Below are 22,040 nucleotides of genomic sequence, written 5' to 3'. Positions count from 1 at the left end.
GGAAACCAGTGAGGACAGCTGCCCATGTCTCTGCCTGTGTGTGGCCCAGGCTGCAAATTGCAGAGTTGGAGAGGGATGGGTTTACGTTGTCTGTGATAGTCCTGTGCGTCTGGGGTGGGAGAGGGTGTTCCTGCAAGTGGGAAGGCCGGAAGCCAAGCGTGGGAAAAGGAGAGAAAAAGAGGATGAATGCGAGAAGAGTAGGAGGGAAAGAAAGAGACAATAGTTCAACTTAGCAAAGAGGCAGTGATTGAGGGTGTGAGGATTTGGCAGAGTGCTTTCTCGAAAACCCTGAAGTTCCACAGGAAGAAGGTAATTTTATGTTTAATTCAGTGCCGTGCCCTGATGGGAGGGAATCTGTTCTGCGCAGGACTCTCGCATCAGTTTTCCTGCCTTTGCCAGAAGCACTGTGGGGAATAAGGACATTGCTCCGGTGCCTCTTCTTTGGCATTTTACAGAGCAATTCAGGTGGTCTTTGCAAGACTAGGACACAAAATCATTTTCTTCTTTCGCTCTTCTCCCCACAATAAACATGAATTTCTCCAAAGCCTGAAATCAAAGGTCACTGCAGTGAATGACACTTTTCCAGTGACTTCAGCGCTGCATTTTTCTGGGGTTGTAGAAATTTGTTCCCTTCTTTCCAAGAGTTGGCTTTTTATTGTCAGGATTGTCCCATAGAGAACAAGTATTCGGTCTATTGTATATACAGGTGTGCAGTATAATCAAAGGTCTACATGCACTGCATGTTTATTCAATGGTGTTTAGGTTTTGAGGATAGGTTCATTTTTTCAGTCGCTCTTTAGCATTTTGCAATTAAAATGCAAATACTCATCTGTCAGTGCATTATGCTCACAGTTCTGCGATGCTTTGCTGGTCGGTCTAGTTGATTTCAACTCACGTTTTATCCTTCAGTCATGCATGAAAAATGTAGTTGCACAAACTGTATAGAAATTACAAGTGGTTTTCAGAGTTTTTTTTTGTCAGGGTTTACTGTACTTAAAGTACCATACCCTTCAGGTCTGGCTTTGTGAATCTGAGGGTCTCTTGGTTTACATGAACTTTTTGTTTCCCTCTACTCAAATTGAGAAGAAAAAAAATTATCCCACTATTCTATGGCAAAATCCCCGGAGAATTTCCATTATTTGAACTGAGAATGTCCCAGCGCTTTGTCATTGTTCTGGAAGGGCCTGGAGGAGCTTTGCTCCCTTTCCCAGGCCCTTGCTTTGCTTTTCCAACGCTGCATCTGGGGGTCATATGTAAGGTTACAAATCAAAGCCTGAAGATTTGCATGCTAATATAAACTACATGCAAGTGTTGGTGCAGAGCAGGAATCCTGAATGCAAGACGCTGAGAGGGAGGTTGGGTTTTAGCAAGGCCTCTTTGCAATTGTAGGGCAGACTGTGCAGGGAGCTTTTGTCATTGCTGTAAATAAGGCTACATACATACAGTGCAGAAGTCCGCTGTGCCTATATGTGAAACAAGGTCAGCAATATCCTGGTGCGCTCTGTCTTCATGCTCTAGCACTGTATATGAGCTCCGTAGCTGGAGAAAATGCACCAATACAATCCTGCTGGTATCGTGTAGACTGGCCCCTCTTCTCAGAGCAGAAAGAAGGGTACCCAGAGACATCCCCTGCAGGCATAAATAACCCAGTGCAAAGATGTGTGAGATTTGGTGATAACTGGAAAACAGCAATTTCTAGATCATATTTTCTTTCTCTGTGACTTGTCAGTCTTGATGCATTTAACTCAGTAGCAAGCAGATTCCTGTTCTCATTTGCCCAAGCTATTCCTGCATCCCTGGCCCCAGGGCACTCAATGAGAAAAATCCCTTTGCTTTAAATATGAGCTGAGCTCTCCTCATTCTATTCTGAACATCCCCCAAGTCCATTCCTTTTCTGCTAGTATCAGTTCAGCTGCTTCTTTCTTAAGCCTCTCTGATTTGGCAGCATCCTCCGGATATTTTAGCAGTCGCACTTCCATGTGAGGTTTGATCCAGCACCATGAAGAGAATGAAACACTTTCTGTTGGCTTCTGTGGGTTTTATGACTCCGACATGGCAATCAAAACCAGATGCAGGTTGCACCCATTTGGATGGGAGCTGGTTTTAGTTTACAAACATTGCCCTCATCTGAATGGTGCCAGCACTGTCTGGACAGCAGAGTGGTCACAGGGAGCCTGTTTGTTCTTGTTTTCATTGTACATTTGTCACTCTGCTATTCTAATGCTCTGTAGACTCAGATGTTGTGTTTTCTAATCATCTGTCAACTCTTAAATAGCAGAAACTCTGTCCTGTGGTTATTCTGTTTCACAAATAGTTCCATCACACCTGGAAAGTAAACACAGGTGGAGAGAAGCAGGTTGAAAGCATAAATACAAGTCCCCTTTGTGCTCTGCACAGGCGCTCTATCCCTCTTGCAGGTATGTGAATCTAATGGGTGGATGTTGTCTGCTTCCCTTGTCTGTCCTTTTCTTGCAGGGAAGCTGCTGTTCTGCTTCCCGAGGCTGGGAGAGGTGGTAGCAGGGAAGTGACGAGTCTTTACTAGTTCTGTTTCTTATTTGCTTTCTGTAAGTTCCAGTTATTGGATATGTTAGAGATAAGATGGGAGCCTTGACAGGTCTTTGATGTGACTCAGGATATCAGTTAAAAAACAAACAAAGCTCTGCTAATGCAACACAGATACTGCATGTCTGCAAGAATCAGACACATCACGCTCTGCTCACACACCCCTAAGAGTGAGGTAAATGAAGTAATCAAACAAGCCTAGCAAGAGGCTTGGAGGTGGTTCAGGGCTCTCAACTGTTCCAGTTCTTCACTCCTCTGGTCAAGTTACTGTTGTAAATCACAGGTGCAAATTCCACTTTTTACGCCCCTTATGGCCGTGCAAATGACCATGCAAAGAAATGCAAGAGGGAGATTTTTCTGCTTTTGACTTATTGCTTTGATTGTGGGGAACTTCTTAGCATCTCCTTAGCAGGAAGGTGCTGGGAAGGCCTGAACTCAGTGCTTAAAATCTGAAGTTGGCAAACGCCAAAAACCTGAGGGATGAAGATGAGACTAAATAGAAATTTGAACTGTGGCCTCTCAAACCTCATCAATGTATGCAGAACGAAATATGGGCGGCTAAGTGTTGTCTTACTCTGCCTGTGTAAACACTGTGAGCTGGATTCGTCATTCAGACACACAACCCTGTTACTCGTCTGGTCCTTACTCCTGAAGCCAGAAAGCTAGCAAAACCATCTCGCCAGGTGCCTCCATACTCAAATGAGCTCCTCTTCCTGTGTTCCCAGGGATGTCTGCTGGCTGGCTTGAGGCAGTTGTTTGCTATTTTCATTTATGTTTAAGTACCAGGATATGGCAAAGAGAAATGGATTTCATCCTGGTTATTTCTCCACCAGGAGGAAGGTCTGTGCTCACGTAGGATGCAGTAGTGGTGGAGCTTTCTAAACTAGAAAAGACCAGCTTGAGTCTCAGAGTATGACTGGATTCAGAACTGGAAATCGGTATATTTTTCTTGTACACAGAACAGATTTGATGTGTTATGGCTGAGAGGAGAAGCAGCGTTAATCCAACATTAATCCTCTTGAATTGCTGTTCAGAGCTGAAACAAGATCCATAAAAGAACACAGTGAAGGAAGGAAACCTCTCCTGTCCCTTTTTTCATTCTCTCTGTATGTTTAATTAGACTGTAAATTAGCTTGCAAATTGTGATGCAAACTGGAATTGCTGTGTCCTGCTTAAATTGCCTGAGTGGCAGCTGCTCACAGATGAGAACTGGCAAATGCTGGTGCTGTCCAATTTGTTCCCTCCCAGCGTACTGTAACTCTGCTTTGCTGCCAGAACTTTAGGTACGTGCAGCATTTGTCCAGGAGACCCGTGGGTTGATTTGGCTTTTTCTCAGTTACATTTCCCCTGTTGGTAATGGAAACACGAGCGGGGTAGAGGGATGTCTGTGAAACCACATCTGCTTGATGAAAAAGCCAGACACCCCGCACCTGCATGCAGCCTGCATCAGCCCTTGTGCTCAGGACTGCTCTAAAGTACCCTGCCATGGCAGCAGCCGCCCTGGGAGAAGCTTTCCCGTTTGAGGCTGCTTGGGTTTCGTGTTTCCTCTGAGCCTCATCTCTGTTTCACAGCTGAGTCTTCAGATTCCTGGGGTGAGAACAGCTCTGGACTGGGGTTGAAAATAGTTCTTCCTTGGCCCTGCCCCAGCTGAGTTGTGGTCCCTTGGAGACTATTGTGCTGAAAGGTGACATCATCACATGGCGCTGGTGGTGGACTTGCCGTAGGCTCAGGGCTGAGGGTCTGACTTCATCTATGTGGGAATTTTCCAGGTCTCTCAGTGCTTTTCAGGGCCTTTGGGATACTGGTGAGCTGGGCAAGGAGCCCATGCTATGCTCACTGGATCCGGAGTCGAATGTGATCCAAGCCAAGTGAAGGCACAGGTGATGCAAGCAGGAGGAGGGATTACATTCTCCATGCGTATTCCTGGGGCTTTCTACTCTCCCTGCTGTCTTGCTGGCTCTTGTATAGGGCAGAAATTGAGGGCACTGTGGGACATCACTCTGGGGAAGCCTTTGCTACTGGTGTCAGTGTCTTGTGGGGTGGAAGAAAGTATCTGAAATCAACCACACTGCTGCTGGAAGGTGAGCAGCTTTTGCTCCTTTGGCCTCACGGGTACTGGAAGTGCTGTCTCTAGGCTGTGGTCACTCCTAATCTAGTTCTGGGTCAGCATTGATTTGTGCTTGTCAGAACATCTTTGCTGTTCAAATGGTTATGCAAACAGTATGATGCAGTGCCTGCGCTCTGGTCATTTAGGGTACAGATGTATGTTGAGTTTGTGAAGGGCTACTGCAGTTTAAGCTGGTTTAATGTAAACTCCACCAGCTAAATGAACCATCCGAAAGTGCTGCAAGCCTTGTGGGAGTTGGGCTGACTGCACGGACGCGGACCGGGGAGCCTGCACGTGCTGAGCTGTGCTGGTAGGAAGTTTCCAGCTCACAGGCAGTGGTAGCATCCGAATACAGGGAAAAGGAGTGTATTTTCCAACTCAGTCATGATTCACTGGAGGATGAACATCTAACACTTCAGACTTTGAAGAAGCTGACATTCTCCAGGATAAAAGGGGCTATCATGATGGTATCTGCATACAAATTGCACCATAGCGTTGTTTTTTGCTTTCATAAAACTTTCTTAATAGCTGGTATTTACTGTAATTACACATTAAATGTTAACAGCACCCTCTCTTACGTGTGCAGGGATATTTGTAGTCTCTGCTCTTCAATCTTGTCTTTGCCAATAGCTCGTGTATTTGTGGATGTTCTTATCTTGGTCTCATCACACTGCTCGTTTCAGGCATTTATCTTCTGCTCCAGCTCATCTGGCTGTAGAAAACAAAACATTAACCTCTAAAAAGCCAATTGAAAAATCGGTCACATGAAAATAACCGGAATTCTTTACCTCTGGGGTTTGTGCCAGTTGGAACTGCATATTTTCCTTTGAAAACAAGAGGTTCAATGATAAAGTCATGCCCAGTGACATTTGAGTGAATGCTTTTTGTAGTAGGAAGTCATCTCTCCTCATTGCTTGGTGTAGGCTGTAAAGGGAGAGCAATAACCTCAGTCTGCAATAAATTTTCCATTATGTTGTGGGTAAAATGGAACTTTCACAGAGCTAGAATTAAACAATAATTAGCAGCTGATAAAATCCCCCTGATGTCCTGCACCTTCTTTTGTGCAGCATGAATATTAAGAGCTGCTTATCAAGCTCTGTTCCTGATTAATATTCTCCAGTTTGTACAGACCTCTTCTTGCTTCTCTGAAGTAGGATTTATTTTAAAATGCAGAGTAGACTAAAAGAGGACTGGATTTGTGAAATTAATAATTGAACATTCTTAGTGGCTGGAGCATCCAGTGATTGTGCAGTAGGTTGTTTGTAATTTTTACTTCAATTATTATTTATTAAGGACTTTTTTGCTCAGAATTTTTAGGGTGAAACATTTGATTAGCAGCTGCATTTTGACTCCTTTAAGGTCATAAATGTGGCAGATACATAAAGCAGATCTTTCTACCTTAAGTAATTAATTGCAGTAATTTGCAATTGTGATTAAAGTTTAATTCTGCACGTGTACTCACACAAAAGAACTTGCTCCAAGACATGTAAGATGGTTTGGTTTTATCCTATTTTACGAAGAAGCAGTGTGCTGAGGACGCGGGACTCTCCCCTGAGCAGGGCCAGCTGTGTGCGGGCACGGTGGGTCTGTTTTGGGGAGCTGTCGAATGCCACAGAAAGCTCTCCCTCGGCTCTGCAGGCAGCTCGCAAGAGCAGTGCTGGGCCTGCCAGGCGTTGGAGCGTGGGACGGATCTCCCTATTTATCTGATATTTCCTGCGGCCTCCTTGTCCCGTGTGGTTTGCCTGACCTCGGGCTCCCGCAGGACTGCTCTCCTCATTCTCCCCTGGGATGTCGTTGATTGCTTTCTCAGTGACCCATTTTAAGATCTGAGCGAAGAAATTACGAGGTAAACTGATGTGGTATTTGCTGTTTGTGAGAAGATTAGGGATCCAACTAGGGCAGCAGAAGCAACTAATACAAAACTCTGATATCTGAGGGAGAGAAACATGGTATTTAAGGCTTTTGAAACCTCTCGACCTTGCTTTTAAAATCTGGCATTTTACAGATCTTTTTCAGCAGTTACTCTGTTATCTTAAATGGTGGCTTTTGAGAAGCAATTTGGTTTACACAAACAAGCAAAGAAGGTCAATAGTCATTTCAGATTTTGCACCTGCATCCTACCAAGCAGATTTTGAGCCCATTCGTTTCTCTCTTGACAGATCTTCAGGTAATCATTAAAGGCTTTTCTTGCTCCTGCTATGATCTTCCGATGAAATAGAAGTGAGGCACCCTCTGCATGCTGCCCAATTCATCACATGCCGAGATTGAAGAGACGTAAGGCTCAGAAAGATTTAATTGCTATTTTAGATGAGTAGCAAAATCCTGTCAGTGGTAGCTTCATCCCTGCAGAGCCTGGATTTCAGAGCTGGGGCCGTATCTGCACTGTACAGTGGGGTCCTGCTCCTATGCCTACTCCCTGCACCAAACATCCAATCTCTTTCCCAGAATATCCCTTTGCACTCAGCTCTGCCCCATCTCATGCCATGAAATTAAAAAGCCTGGATGTCTGTGGCATACGTTTTGTTTCTAGCTTCCGGACTCTTTCACGGGCACCCCCTTGCTGTGGGGAAAGAGCTTGTGTGCCCTTGTGAGGTTGAGAGCTGTGCTGGTGGTGGCATGTGCCTCCGGTGGGGTCTCCCAAGCCAGACAGGTCTCAACTGAAGGGTCAGACAAAGTGTGTCCACGAGCAGGATGGGCTCACTAGCCTTCGGGCAGCCATCCTAGGAGAAGGACAACTCTGACTCCAAACCCGGGCAGATGGAGCTCGTTTAGCCTTGTAAGGCTCCATCTAAGAGAAGGATACTTTAACCAAACCTACGACCCGAGGACTTTGCTGTCACCGTCCAGGCTCACTAGGCCCTGGCAGATGAACCTCAGGTGTAAAGGGTGGAGCCAGTTCTGCGCATGCTGGTGCCTCACCTAAAAAATCCACCACACAGGCCTGAAGGGTGCACTCATCGCTTGCAGTGAGCGTGGGAAAAACCCTTCCCAGATCTTCGTTCGCGAAGCCAAGCCATGATGATGATGAGCTTCTGGAGAGAAGATGCATAATTAAAGAAAAAATACTGTCTTCATTTGCATGTACAATACTTTTCTTCTATCCCTGTCTCGTCCCCTTTGTGAGAACTTGGGGCCAGAATTACAGTATCTTTAGTTGCTTTTGGATCCCAGTCAGCTCCCATCTGCTGTGATCTGGTTTTAATCAAATGGGTTTTCCATCTGAAAGTAGCTGTTGGATAGAGAATGAGTAGAACTATTTGTGTTGTGAATTAGCTCAGACTGAAGCTACAAACTTTTTTTTCTTCATAACAAACATATGGAAAAATATTCTTTAGTGTAGTGTGGCTGGCCTGAAAATTGGCAACAAGCAGCTTCCTCCGCAGCCTCTGACTCCTCTGGCGTCTCAGTGCTGCTAAGATCTTTAAAGGGGATCTGGAATCTTCGGGTTAGGCAGTCTTATCTCCCCTCCATGAAGCTGGACAGTGCTGGTGTCACCCTTGTGTCACAGGAGAAAATCTTGACGTGGTTGTGATTTGGCAGCAACCTAAAATTAACAGTGAAGAGTAGATCAAAGGGTTGATTTTTAGCAGCGCTTAATCACTGACCAATTTAAAATTAACAAGGTGACTCAGTTGAATGTTACAGTCAAATAGCGACTTAGTTACAGATTCGATGATGACAAGATTCACACTGTCTTACTGCAGGGTATCTTTTATATATATATGTGCATGTGCATAGACACAACTACAAAACACAGACAAACCTACAACCATCCACACTCGTGTTAGAGAGGTGGACGAAAGAGAGGCCAGCCTGGAGCTAAAATTCCCTTCCTGAGTTCCGAGTGAATACTCGCAGTGCTCCGGCAATCTCAGCGGGTGATTGCTGAGTCTGGAGAAGCCTGGCTTCGTCCTGGTCTTTCGTGTGGTTTGTACCTGAGAGGCGTCCTGACTTGGGGGAGGTGCTGGACCCAGCCCGCTGCGATCCAGCAGAGCTCAAAGGGTCTCACTTTAGGATCGTTATTTATAGGGTCTGAGATGATTGACTTCCGTCAGATATTTTCCCACTCTAGCCCACCTCGAATGTCATAATATTCTGGTATTTTCTGCTGGTTGCTCAAGCCCAGAAACTGTTTATTTCTGATGTTTGGTATTGCCCCCCTGTTGGCCTTGACTCAAGTGTGGATGTACCAGGCTATCAGGAGGTGACTAACTCTCAAGTGATAGAGAGAGCAGTCCAAGGCTGGGAAAGCAGGCCCAGCACACCAAGGAGTCGCCGTAGTGTCCTGTTTTGCCATCTTTCACAGTCCGTGCCTGACTCACCCTGGGCTGCTCTGTGGCCTGGGGAGAAGAATGGGGGTGCAGGGGGGAGGGAAATTGCTTCAGGTCTAGAGTGGGCTTTGAGTGACAGGGGGACTGTACCACCACCTTATGTACATGGGTAGTGCAGGAGAGAGGTTGGGCAGCTGGATTTTCCTGGAGAAATACGAGAAGCAGCAGAGGAATAACCTGGGTTTGCGGGAAATGTGCTGTCACCCCTGGGCAGTCTTTCCTTTGCCAGCCTCAGGAGTCTCTGCTCTGGTGGGAGCAGCAGCTGGGTTTGATATGATAACTGAGTCAAGCTCAGGCTCTTAGTCCTTACCCTCAGTGCTCTGTGAAGGACCCCAGATCTCCTTAGCAGCCTGTGCTCAGCATGTCCAGTTCTCAAATACCGTGAAACTGGGCTGCAGGAGATAGGGAGCAAACTGCCTTGGGGACCGAACGTGGTCATAACAAGCAGAGAGGAAAGTGAGGCTGCAGGACATCCATGGTTTCCATCAGATAACACCTCTCTCCTATCAGGGAAAAAAAATGAAAAATCCCTCAACAGTCCTTGGAAAAGCATTTTTAAGCCTGTTCTTCAATATCCTGCCAAGGATTTTAATGCAATAGAATTATAGAAATTATAAAATCGTTTTGGTTGAAAGAGACCTTTAAGATCATTAAGCCCAACCGTTCACCCTGCACTGCCAAGTCACCACTAAGTCATGTTCTTCAGTGACTCTACCGCTTCCCTGGGCAGCCTGTTCCAGTGCTTTATAACCCTTTCCTAATATCCAACCTAAACCTCCCCTGGAACAACTTGAGGCCATTTCCTCCTGTCCGATCACTTGTAAATTTGGGAGAAGAGACCACCCCCCACCTCACTACAACCTCCTTTCAGGTAGTTGTAGAGAGTGATAAGGTCTCCCCAACCTTTTATTGTTAATAGCACAGAAGCAATTATTCTGCATCAGCGCCTTGCAAGATGGGTTAGTGTCCTGGGGGTTATGGAGAAGTGTGTGATGCCTATCCATCCCTCATAGCTGGAGATGGAGAGCTTTATTTCGGCATTCATAGCAAAAGGGAGAGCTGCTGCGGCAGCACTGGGGCGGAGGGAGGAGGGATGCTTTCCTGTTTCCTCTGTCAGATCCTTATCTCACTCCATATGTGAAACCTGGAAATTGCTTTAAAGACCCAGGAGCCGGCCTAGCTGTGTTTCCATTATATTGGTGCTGCCTAGTCATCCCCAGTGGTCACCCTTGATGGCTTCCTCCTCTGTTTGCTTAAGTCTGGTGTGTCTGTCATCAAGGCAGCAGGACCAGTATTTGGCCTGAAGGCCAGTGTAAGAGAGCGCAAAATCTGGCTCATATTTGCTTTTTTTTTAATGTTTTGGAGGTACTGGTGTCAAAAGGAATCACTTGTGCATTATATATATACCTGTGCGCATGCATCTGCATGCACGTGCAAATAATTTTTTATCGCAACTTCCGTCAAAACAGCGTTACTGTAGGTTGATTGTTTTTGGGGTGGACTAGGGCTGGACAAGGGAAATCCTGGGCTTGTTCTGGGTGTGTGTTGCTGTTTCCACTGATGTGAGGAAACAGTGTTGCTCTCCCTGACCTGCTTTACATCACCTTTGAATGAGTCTGATAGGTGCCAAAGGTGCTGAGTGGTGTGATGTGACTCAGCAAGGGCTGTGTGCTCTGGGGTTAAGCTGTTGTCCTATGCTTCTAGGTGTGTGTAACCGGTTGTGTTGCACAGCTGTAACCCCCCAAATCCCCTGCAGCTGAATTCCCTTTGAATGTCCTTGTTGAACTACAGCCAGGTGTTGCCTGGGAAGGGCCATGGTCTCATCACTGTATACAAGGAAAACCTGGAGCACAGGTTGGAGATCAGCAGTCCACGATGGGCTTTTGCTTCAGGAGTGGAATAGCCCTCCTAGTTGTGTCTGCAACAGGCCCTGGGACCCTCCAGACAGGTAAAGGTCAGGATGTGCTTCCAAGGACCAGAGAATGTTCCATGACTCAATTAGAGTTTTAATCCCAGGGAGTGCAAAATTGGTGGGAGCTAGGAGAATACTGGGTGCTCTCCTGAGATCTCTCCTAAAGGCTGCTACAGGACAATGGCTTTAACTTAGGCTAGGCCTGCCCCCAGGGCTCTATTTTTGACTGTGAGCAGGAGCAGCTGGTGAGATGTGGAGTTAACCTGTGCTGACCAGCCTTTGGACGTATCCTATGCTTCATGACCCACAATGACTTGTGTTTTCTTCTCCCTGAACAGGTCTATATCATCAATGTAACATGGTCTGACCTGACTTCCCAGATCATCTACCGGAGATACAGCAAGTTCTTTGACCTGCAGGTAATTCTGTCTTGTCTAACATAAAATATTATTTCTACTTTCACTTCTAGTCATGTTTCCAGCTGGGTTAATAGTGCCTTTAAATAAGACTTTTTGATTCTTTGGTCTGTTACATGTCTTGATCTTGAAACTTTTCAGACTGGCCTTGTAGGGTATAAGATAAGTGGGTGGTATGTTCACAGTGAGTAGCTTGTACTGTAAAGACACTTAAGGCTGACATTTTCATGAATGGTTCCTATTGAAGAGGGATCTAATTTTAAAAACTTTGGATGCGTTTAGAACAGAAAAAGAGCTACATTTTGGGCTCCCAGAAACTACTTACCCAAATTGCTGAAAACAACAGAGCTTTTGCACATTCCCACAGCAGTTCAGTAATAGAGATGGTAGTGGAAACCTTCCAGACTCTCCTCCGAACCGTCTACCCAGCCAGCTGGTAGGTCCTGGCTCCTGCTGTTTTGTACAGCTTCTTTTCTGTATTCTGTGTCTGATATTTAGATTTCATCAAAAGCTTTCTTGCTGAAGAGCTGCTGACCAAAGTCCAAAGCCAGGAAATGCGCAAAGTCCAAATGACAAAGTTTTATTGTGGGCACCAGCTGCTGCTTTTCTGCTAATGCTCTCAGGCACCTGCACGGGTAGGGAGAGCTTTCTGGCTGGTGTATTAGTGATAATCCAGATCCGTGAATACTTTTGTATCATTGTACCTTTGTAGGCAGCAAAATTATAATTGCCTGGGCTGAAACCAAAAGCTGTGGTTTGACAGGCTCCTGAACTTTGGGGAAAATACCAATTTTGGACTGGAGATTGTGTCTGGAGCTGGGTCATGGTTAGAATATCAAATGAGTCCTCATAGCCAGCGTTAAGGATGTACACAGCTGACTGGGAAATAATATTGAACCTTCCTGACATGTTAAATGAAAAGAAGGAAAAAGAGTTTCCTCCTCTGGGTACCTGAGCTGAGATAATTGAAGAGTCCTAGTGTCATCATTGCTCCTCTTTGTCTTGTTTCTGGTACTTAGACATCTGAAGTCTCTAGCAGTCTTTATCCTGACTTTTCTTGTGGAAAATGGGACCATTTCTATGGCTGTTCCTGATTTCTGTGTTTGCTGTGTGGCTGGAAGACAAAAGAGGGATGTTCTTCAGCTGCTTCTTGTGCCCCTCCCCACGTCTTATTGGGCTGAAGTGCGAAGCCTGCCAGTCCCACTGCTGTGAAGTCCCACTATTTGCCTGTGGCTTCTCTGTGTCTGATGTAGCTGCTAAAGATGCACGGCTTCCGTAATCGCAGGTATTTGCTGTCAGCATGCGGATTGTGGCCGAAACTGTTTCTATCTCTGTTCTTTTTCTTTTCACCCCAGTTCTGTTTTCATGTATATGTTCTTCTGGGTCTCCTGGCCTTTCCTGGTAGGTTTGAAAAGTTCCCATCAAGTATGGAGTTATCAATGGGGTTAGTGTGTTGGACAGGAAATGATGTCTCAATCAGGGAGTGAGTCCTGAAAGGTCCCATTGATAAGTGCAAGGCGGCCTAGTGCCAGTGGAAAACTCTTGCTTGCACAACGCTTCTCCCCCCACGGGAAAATACGACAAGAAAGTAGTAAAATTCCCTTCCTTAACCCTTTTACCACCCAGAGATCTCTGTCGGGGCCACCACTGCATGAGCAGTGACAGCCCTCTGCAGTAGCCTCTTCAGCTCTTGCAGTGTGAGATGCACCGCTGAGGTCTTCACTTGGGGTTTCCATGGTCTTATCATGTCTCTGTAAGCATGTCACTGTGGTGATCTGTGCCTCAGTTTCCCAGCTGTAAGATAGGGATGAGGACTTGTGTGCTCAGGCTGCTATAAGGTGCTTTTAGACTCCCAGAGGTGGTAGGTGATTCTTTTCTTTTTTTCTATTATTTTTTCTGGGCTTTTGATGCTGACTGAGCATCTCCTAAGTGAGGCAAGGGAAATGTACTTTGAGTCTTGAATTGCAACTCTAATGAAGCATGTAAAGGGAGTTGGAAAAGCAGATAAAGGGTTACGGCACTTTGGAAACCCTCTCATTTTGGGAGACCTATGGCTTAATGTGAAGTTATTCTTGCTCAGCAGCAGACTTGCTCCAGATAAGGGGATGATCTGTGCTTTCCAGATTTTTGGTGGAAGTTCAAACTTCTAACCTAGCACTGATCAGACCTGGGTTTTGTGACCTGATACCATGCGTGGTAATGTGGCCTTAGCATAATCAATCTCCATTGGTAATGTCGCTGCTTATCCCCGTGTGGCCCTTCCAGCAGAAAATCTAGCAAGTGCTCGGTGAATACTGCTCATCCAAGCCACAGACACCACTCACGTCCAAAACAGCTGGAGTCTGCAGGTCTCTGCCAGCTCCGCTCATCCCACCATGTCCACGACAGGGCTGTGCTTCAGGACTTCCTAAGCCTGCATGTGTCTTATTTGCTCTTGACTGGAAGTGGAGGAACAAAGGCTGACTTGTAATGACTTAGTCAGGGCTACAGTGCCTGGCTGTTGACAGTGACACTGGATAGGACCCATGGGGAAAGCCAGGGGGCTGCCCGGGGGCAAGGAGGGAGGAATACAGATAATTACATCACTGCAATTTCATGTTTCTTTAAAAAAAACCCCACCCTTCCACAAACGGCTGTCTCTGTGGGAATTGGCTCAGTGGTTTTGAGAGCCCTTGCATTACTAGATACTGCGTTATTTGAAACACTTCCTAGCCAATCCTCTTAGGCACTGCAGGCAGTAAAAGGCTGCTCTCTGCCAAGGATTCAAATCCCAAAAGTGTTTGATTGTGCTATTTCAGCAGCATATGTGCTTGAACTGGGAGGCAGGTTGTTCTCAAGATGAGGAATAAAACAGTGAGACTGGACATACCATGGGATTTGGAAACTGGAGTTTGCCTCATGAAGGTATGAGAAGTACAGCAAACAGAACGCAGCGCAACAAGCCAGGTGTCAGCCCTGTGCTGTTTCAGTGAGGGCTGGAGATCTATAATACAGACTTTAATCAAATCAGTGTTGCTGCATCATTTAATTGTGCAGCCAAGTCACATCTGCTGCTGAGCATGGGTCAAATGATGGCAGCAGAACCTGTGGGTGCCCATGTTTCAGTAAATGGGATTGAAAGTATTGAATTAACTCTGCATAGATGAAAGCACGATGATAAATTGCTTGTCAAGTCCAGTTATCTGTTGTCTTTCACCCTTGGGAGGCATTTGCACCTGGGCACCATGTGGGGTCAAAGCCACCTCCTTATGTAATGTTTTAAGTGCTGCTTTCTCGTGCACTTGCCTTCAGTGCAGAACAGGGGAGTGTGACATGCCCATCCCTGGGAGAGCAATGTCAGCATCATCTGTAAGTAGTGCTGACCCTCGCCATAGCCTGCTGTACGTAGTCTGACGCGTGTTCCCTGGATGTTGTTTGATGTCTCCCATCATCACTGGTGGATTTGCTGGTGGTGGTACAGAGTTCTATCCTGGGCTGGTAGTTCAGCAATGCTCCTGGTGCTAGCAAAGGAGCTAAGAAAGGACGTTTCATTGGCATAGCAGGGATAACTCCTGGCATTGACACACTGCAGTAAAAAACAAGTACAGATGTAAGGCCCATCTTTTTCTGGCCAGAAAGTGCTTTTGGAGGCGGTTAGGAGGATGAGATTTGCAGTTCAGCACGTGTGTAAATAATTACCCAAAGCACAAGGTGGAGAAGCATGGGGATGCAGCCAGTTCACCTTCCCAGTGGCGATGTTGGGTTGGAAAGCAACAGAAAAGTTTACAGCTGGCAGATATGAAGGGTGGCCCTTTCCCCACTTCCCATATCACCCTTCCGGTTGCTCAGTACCTCCTTGGGTTTTTTATAGGTGTTAGGACCCCAGTTGGGTGCTGCCCCTTGCTGCTGAGAAACTCTCTCCTCAGAAAACTGAGCAGGGAAAATGTGACCAAGCTTCAGTGCCTGGTGTCTTAGCTTGAAATCACCAGTGGCTCATCTTCTACATTTTATCCAGCAACTCCAAATGTTCCAGTCTAATTTCACTCCTGTGTTATTTGGTGCCTGAAGTCACAGTATGAATAGGACCAGAGCTTCCGCAGGGAGAGGAAACCCTACGTTCAGATACCATTCTCTCTGTTGCTCCTGCGAGGACGGCTGGGTCTCCACGTGCAGAAGACCCTTTCCTCAATACCAAAACACAGCTTTCTCCAAGGCAAAACACAGGAGCTGACTTCAGCAGCGTGCCATAATCCCACATTGTGTTTTTGACTGCGTGAGAGGCGAACAACGTCCCCACCAAAGCCATGGCAGGAATGTTAGGTAGGCAGATCGCTGTCTCTCCTCACAATGACCCACACAGACATTTTGGCTGCAAGGAGACATCTGAAATGTCACAATTTTGAAAAGGCAAATAAACAAGACTCTGTGCAAGCATTCACTTTGTGTATCGGTTAGCAAAAAATTATCTGACTGATGCGGTCTGCTGATCTAAGCAGGTTTTCTTCAAAGTGGTGCAGAAAGAGGAACTCACTAACAGCCAATTAGAACATTAAAAAAATAAAGAATATCAGGAATTTTATTAAGGAGCCGAAAGTTGTTTCCAGGCTGACGATAAAACATCAAGAGTTTAATTTGTTATTGCTAGGGTCATGCTGGTTGTTTATAGTGCTATAATGGAGTAACTGAGCATTGAAGAGACATTAAACTAAAACGGTACTATAAAAAACAGTAATTGCCATCTGTATCTCCACTTTTCTCACTCAGATTGGAGTTCATTTGAACGCGGCTGCTGTTGGTCATTCTTCCATTATGTACATTCCTTCTGTACAAGCATCCCTTTCTTTGTTACCCCAAGCTCTATCAAATATTGTCATGTCCGCTCTCATTTCTGGGTAGGTGGTTGTAACTGTGCCACGTGCCTGAGCACCCTGTATTTCACTGGGACACTATGATTTGAAACAAGACCTGGTGGCTTCAGGGTGCAGCCTTTCTGGGTCAGAGCAAAGGGAGAATTGGCACAGGGTGCTTGCAGGGTAAGCTGCCTGGTGTGATTCTGTTGGAATTGTGTATATTCACTCCATTAGTTAATCTGGGTTAATTGCCCAAGTGGAGACCTACAATGCTAAGTCTGGTGGTCCAACGCAGTCTGACTCGGTAACAGTCTAAACTCAGACCATTTTTGTAGGACCTGTAGTATTCTGTGTTGTAATGTTCATGCTTTTAGCTCTGTAGGAGCAGTGAATGGACAAGCTCAAGTGTTTGGTAAATTTATCCATGGTGAAGAGCATAGGTAGGAATGCAATGGGGCAAGTGTGCTCCCACGTTTACCAATGCTGACTTCTAACCCTCAACCCATCAGGCCTTTTTAGCAGGATGAGTAGAGCCACTGCCTGGTCTTCTCAGCCACCTACAGCAGCAGGGTCACTCTGCAATGCGTAATGCTCTCTTCCATAGGTGCCACCCCACGCGTAGCTCCTGGCATTCTGGGAAGGGAAGGAGGGCTGTTGATGTGGCTCTGTGCGTGATGCAGCTTGCCCCTCTCGCAGCATGGGAGGTCTGGGTTAAAAAGATTCCCAGCCTCTGTTGGGCTATGTGTGTGTGTGTGTGTGTGTGTGTGTGTGTGTGTGTGTGTGTGTGTGTGTGTGTGTGTGTGTGTGTGTCTGAGGGTGCGTACGGAAACAGGCAGGAAGGCTGGATGAGAAGGTGGGGAGGAGCACCATGGCACAGGGCTGTTGCATCAGGCTGTGGTGCAAGTGCACAGTGAAACATAAGGCAAAGAGGGAGAAAGGGAAGATGTTAGTGGCGTTGCCCTCACTGGGCTTTATCGACAGCAGGGGATCTGGGCTCTGCAGTCAAAGCATGCGTCTTGCTTTGCTCTGGCCTTGGCCAGGATGGTCTGGGCAAGGATCAAATTTCTCCTGTTCCTGTTCCCTTGGTGTGGCCCTGCTGTAGGCATTGAGTGCTGCTGTGAAATCCTCTTCCAGACCAGAGGCCTGGCTCCGTACCTGACCCGTGAGATTCAGACCAGGGCTTGGCTTCAGGGCCATCCCAGATAGCCACAGGTCTGGGGAGACGGAGTTACAGCAGCAGCTGGGATGTAGGGTTTCGTTTGAAAACAGTTTCCTTAAGAGTAGGACTGAAACTGAAACAAGCCTGGGAAAATTCAGAGGAAATCTGAACATGGTTCTGTCAACATGTCAGTTACCAAAGGTCAGCGCCGGCTCCTTGGGGAGAAATGGCATGTCCTTTCTTCTGAGTAAACACGAGCTAGTTGCTGCTGCCGCTGTCCCAGACAGTGTGTGGAGAGGCCGACAGTGGCAAGGTTTGCAGGTGATGCAGAAAAACAGATTTCCAGGAGGAGCCCTGAGCCACCAGCTGCAAGGGCTGGCCATGCCTTCTGCGTTTTGGCAGCTGTGCCGGAGCTCCTAGTACAGCCACGCTTGCAAGGCTTGGCTCTTAGCAGCAGAGCCCCCCTGATGCCTGCCCTCAGAAAAATGGCCCAGTGGCAAGGCTGGGAGTAACAGGGCTTGCTGGGAGAGTTGAGATGCCTCTGCAAAAAAAAATGAAGAGCTGATATGGTTATTGAGCTGGGAATGGTTGTCTTAGCTGATTTAAAGGCAATTTAAATACCAGTTTTCTTTCTAGCACTCAGTCAGTGCCTTAGGATACCAGCTGGCTTGGGACAGTATCTTTGTCTTCAATGAATAAATGGAATTGTTTGTAATTCTTATTTCCATCATTATTTAAATGTTTGCTTGGCAAAACAATCTGTTCAGCTTCCAGTATTTGTTCGTAAAGAGACTTTACACGTCAGACAAAGATGGGGGCTGTGATGGGGCAATGGCAAAGTGCCTGCCAAGCTATAGAGAGGCCACGTTCAGTGAAAATGGCAAATAACTTGCTGCCAAGAAAGGGACTCGGCCTTGGGGAACCCTTCCCTCTGTACTTCTGCACTGCGTACTGTTGAGACATAAACCTGGTTCTTGAATATTGCCTGTACATCACAGCATGAGAATCTCCTGTGTGGTGGCTACAGAGTGATATTTGCTGCTCAGCACCAATTTATTATACTCACCAGCCTGCCCCGTGTGCGGGTCACACGGGGTGAGCTTAGAAAGTGATGTGATGGCTTAGTCAGCTCCTCAGAGTGTATTGGCAGCAAGGCTGAGACTAGAGGTGATACCCATGCTACCGCATCTCAATGGTCTGGAGATATAGTAGAAATGCCCCTCTGTCTCTATCTAGAGATAGTGAATTGATTGTACTGTCAGAGAATTAAGGCATTTCTTTTCTCTGGGGGCTGCCGTGGGTCAGAGGTGAGTCCCCCACCATCTTAATCCCTCACTGTGCACTAAAGGTATGGCAGTATTGGGAACACTCAAAGGAGTCTTACACCTTCTGGACAGGGCGGCAGTGAGGTTTTGGGGCTGTGGTAGTGAGGTCGTCCTGTCCTCACTGATGGACAAGAACCTCTGGAAGCTGCATCTCAGAGACTTGTGCCCTCCTCCGTTCCCTTGCTGCACAAGACCAAGGTGCTGGATCCCACCATAGCATCAGTGACAGTGATGGATGCTGTTTGTGGTCATCGCACCATATGGGTGTTGTTCCATACAGTGCTAATATTCTCCTGGATTTTGACAAGTCCTTTTTCCCCTTCGTGTCCTGTGTGTGGAATCAGTAGTACTGAAACATTTCATCACACCTTCAAGAAGCTTTTGTGTTATCTGACGCAGATTAAATGCTGATTCACTCCTAAGGACATGCAGGAGCATGACATCAAGTGGCAGGCAGCTCTGAAGATGAGTTTTTCCCTCTATCCTTGCAATGTCCTCGTGTGCTGTCCTGCGACAATCCGAGCCACTCCAGGAAGGCTGCGCAATTAGTGACCTGCTTAGATTCCTAAAGGGAATTTACTGTCTCTGCTGATTTTCTGCTTTTTGCAGCCTCTGAGCAGAAGTTCAACACTGGCAGATATTTGTAAGTATTTGAATTGTAGCTCTTCTTTAGGCAGCCTCTGAGCATGTAAGTAAAGTTTAATTAAGCTACAGGCTCTATAGTTAGTTAGACAAATGAGTAGGGTTGTGGGTTTTGGGGGATTTTTGGGTTTGTGGGTTTTTTTTTTTTTTCTCTCTTGTGGAAAGATTCAGAGCATCACAAAGAGGTCATTGACTTCTTTACTGCATCCTTTGAACTGCACTCAGTCTCCTACTGCTATTCCTCCACCTTCTTAGAGGGCGTCTTCCATCATCACTCCAGGGAGAGCATGTGTGTGTGCATACAGACATATCCCTGATCCCTGCTGGAGTAAATCAGAATTGCTGAACTGTGTGCGTTTGGCCAGCACGTAAATTCTATTTGTCAAGAGAAAGCCTGTGTCCCTGTGAGTTCGGGGTCTGCTGCTTCCCCAAAGTGCTGTGCAGCTGCGGAATGCAGCACCTGGATGGTGCGTGATCCGAGGGGGCAGTGCTGTGGAAACTGCTGCCTCTGACCATTCTAAGGTTTGGGTTTTGCTCTGTGTGATTTCACAAGGATCCCACACTGACTGCCCCGTTAATCTCATCAGCCAGGGGAGAGTGTGAAGTCCATCTCCAAGGTGTGTGATCATGCTGGGGTGGCAATGACTGCCAGCTCCGCTTTGTGGAGGACTTTGAGGGAGATCAGAGGGGAGTATGGAGTTACAGAGTGGCTCCGATTTCAGGTGCAGAGTGAGCGCTCATAAAGGAGAGTTTCCCCGGGAGACCCAATCTCCAAAATAGCGGCTGTGGGAAGTGTCCTGGTTAGGAGCCCGCAGTGACTGCTCTGAGGCCGGGCAGCTGGGCCAGAGTTACAGGTACAGTCAGGGAAATCTTAGAAATTAAATGAGTGGTATTGCTCAGCAGTGATGAACTCTCACTGCTTATTAAGAGCCCAGTAGGGTGGGATTTTTAGAGCGTGTGTAGACTTTGAGTATGAGAGAGAAGCCTGCACTGAAGGCTCTTGACCTACAGCTGTGGAAGGTTTGGGAAAGTTCAGCTGTGATGCCGGTTCCTGGTTCAGCTTCTCTCTCCAGTTTGGATCTGACGACTGTGAAGTAATGCCACATTACCAGATGCTGACATATTCATGGGGTAATATTTTTTAGGAAGAGACAAAGACTGAAAAAGTGTCTGTGGATATTATTTGGAACCTGTTAACAGATTGCTTTACCTGTGTTTTGTGTGCATGCATTTTTGAGTTATCTAGAAGAATTTTACCTGGAGCATGTTTGTCCAACCCAAGAATCTCAAGGGAGTGCTGCGGAACTGTAATAGCAGATTTTCCCAGTAGATGAATTCACATTGTCTGGGGTGTGAACCTGACTTAGAAAGGATTAAAGCCCCTCTGCTGGGGAGCAGGAAGGTTAGCTTATATCCTACTGCCAGTTACTTCACATATAGCATTTGGACAACACAAGCTGTTACCTGCAAACATACTTCAAGGAATACCTGAAGAGTATCAGACTAGGGGCTGGTGGCAAGCACAGGAAGCGGTGAAATTAGTCACGAGGGTTATTCGATGGGAATTGTTCCCTTGCTTTCTAGAGGTTGGGTTTCTCTAAGTTGTTCTTGTTACCCGTTCCTAGACCCCGCACCTATCACTGACCCAGAGGCTTTGAAGATGGGGGGACCCCGCAGTATGGGAAGGGCTCTCTTGGATACAGCCACAAAGAGTAAAAGCAGCAAGTCCTCTCAAATGAACTGTTTTCACGTTAAAAATCTAAATGCATCAAGATGCACGAATCACTACAAGGTTGTGGTGCTAATGGAAAGCACATGGTTAGAAAAAAATGCCTGAAATTGCCAAAAATTCTGAACCGTGACGGAAAACTTTGGTATTGGGCCCATGCCTGCTGTTTTTGTCCCTGGATGATACGTCATACAAAGGATTATGCAGAATTGTGGTAGAACTCGGCTGAAAGTCTTTCTTCAGCAGAGGATGTCAAGCCTAAACATATACCTCCCGTGTTACTCCTCCTCCATCTCTGTTATTCTGCTGTTGGAAGGTCTCCTCATAGCCCATTAGGTCTCCACAGTAGGATTTAAAGCTCAGCCTTGGGAGGAGCCCGCTTGTTTGTTAACTTTGTTCCAGGTTTTGTTTGCTGGAACAATAAAACACAGGAGAGCAGTTCAGCTGTGGGACTGGCCCCAGCCAAAGCTGTGGCTCTGGGGCTGCCCTTACACAGGCAGTGAATTCTGCAAGTCCTGCTTTATTAGTGTATTTCCTCTTTTACCATGGATTAAGATCAGCCTTTTTATTTTTTTCTAGAATCTCTGTGTGAAAATTAATTTCCTTGGCAGGATTTTTCTGTGGCCTTTCTTCCCTGAAGCACCCAAGCCCAAAAAGTTCAGGCATGACAGTTCCACCCCCTCCACCACTTCACCACTCTCCCCTAATCGTACTCAGCTTTCAATTATTTATACTGCCAGAAAATTGCATGGAGTTCACACCCCCAGCGCTGAAACACAATTCTGCTTTTGTGCAGGGAATACAATCCTTCACTTTCATTAAGTGTGTGGAGACCGAGATGAGAAGTGCCTGTTGTGTTCGCATCCCTTGGCTCGCGATGAGAGGAGCTGGTTGTTTTTGCAAATGTCCTAAATAGCCTTGCAAGGGTTACGGGGAGTTTATTTACATTATTGCATTTAAGTGCAAATAGAAAATTGCCCAGCCATAATGGAAAGGTTATGCAGGGCTCTGTCAGGGCTCTTTTCCCT

At 46.5% G+C, this 22,040-nt stretch overlaps 1 protein-coding gene across 1 annotated transcript in view; it reads left to right on the top strand.

Moving 5' to 3' along the window:
* Positions 1-7,643: 7,643 nt before the first annotated feature.
* Positions 7,644-22,040, top strand: part of SH3PXD2A (SH3 and PX domains 2A) — a 211,095-nt gene continuing 196,698 nt past the window's right edge. The window contains exons 1-2 of the mRNA XM_010141451.1: positions 7,644-7,667; positions 11,251-11,331. The gene's annotated coding sequence lies outside the window, so the exon portion shown is untranslated. The remainder of the gene's footprint in view (positions 7,668-11,250; positions 11,332-22,040) is intronic.

The sequence above is a fragment of the Buceros rhinoceros genome, unplaced genomic scaffold, assembly GCF_000710305.1.
Source record: "Buceros rhinoceros silvestris isolate BGI_N320 unplaced genomic scaffold, ASM71030v1 scaffold4858, whole genome shotgun sequence".
In the NCBI taxonomy this organism is placed as follows: domain Eukaryota; kingdom Metazoa; phylum Chordata; class Aves; order Bucerotiformes; family Bucerotidae; genus Buceros; species Buceros rhinoceros.
Note: the sequence above shows the minus strand (reverse complement) of the source record. Positions and strands in the feature narration are given on the sequence as shown.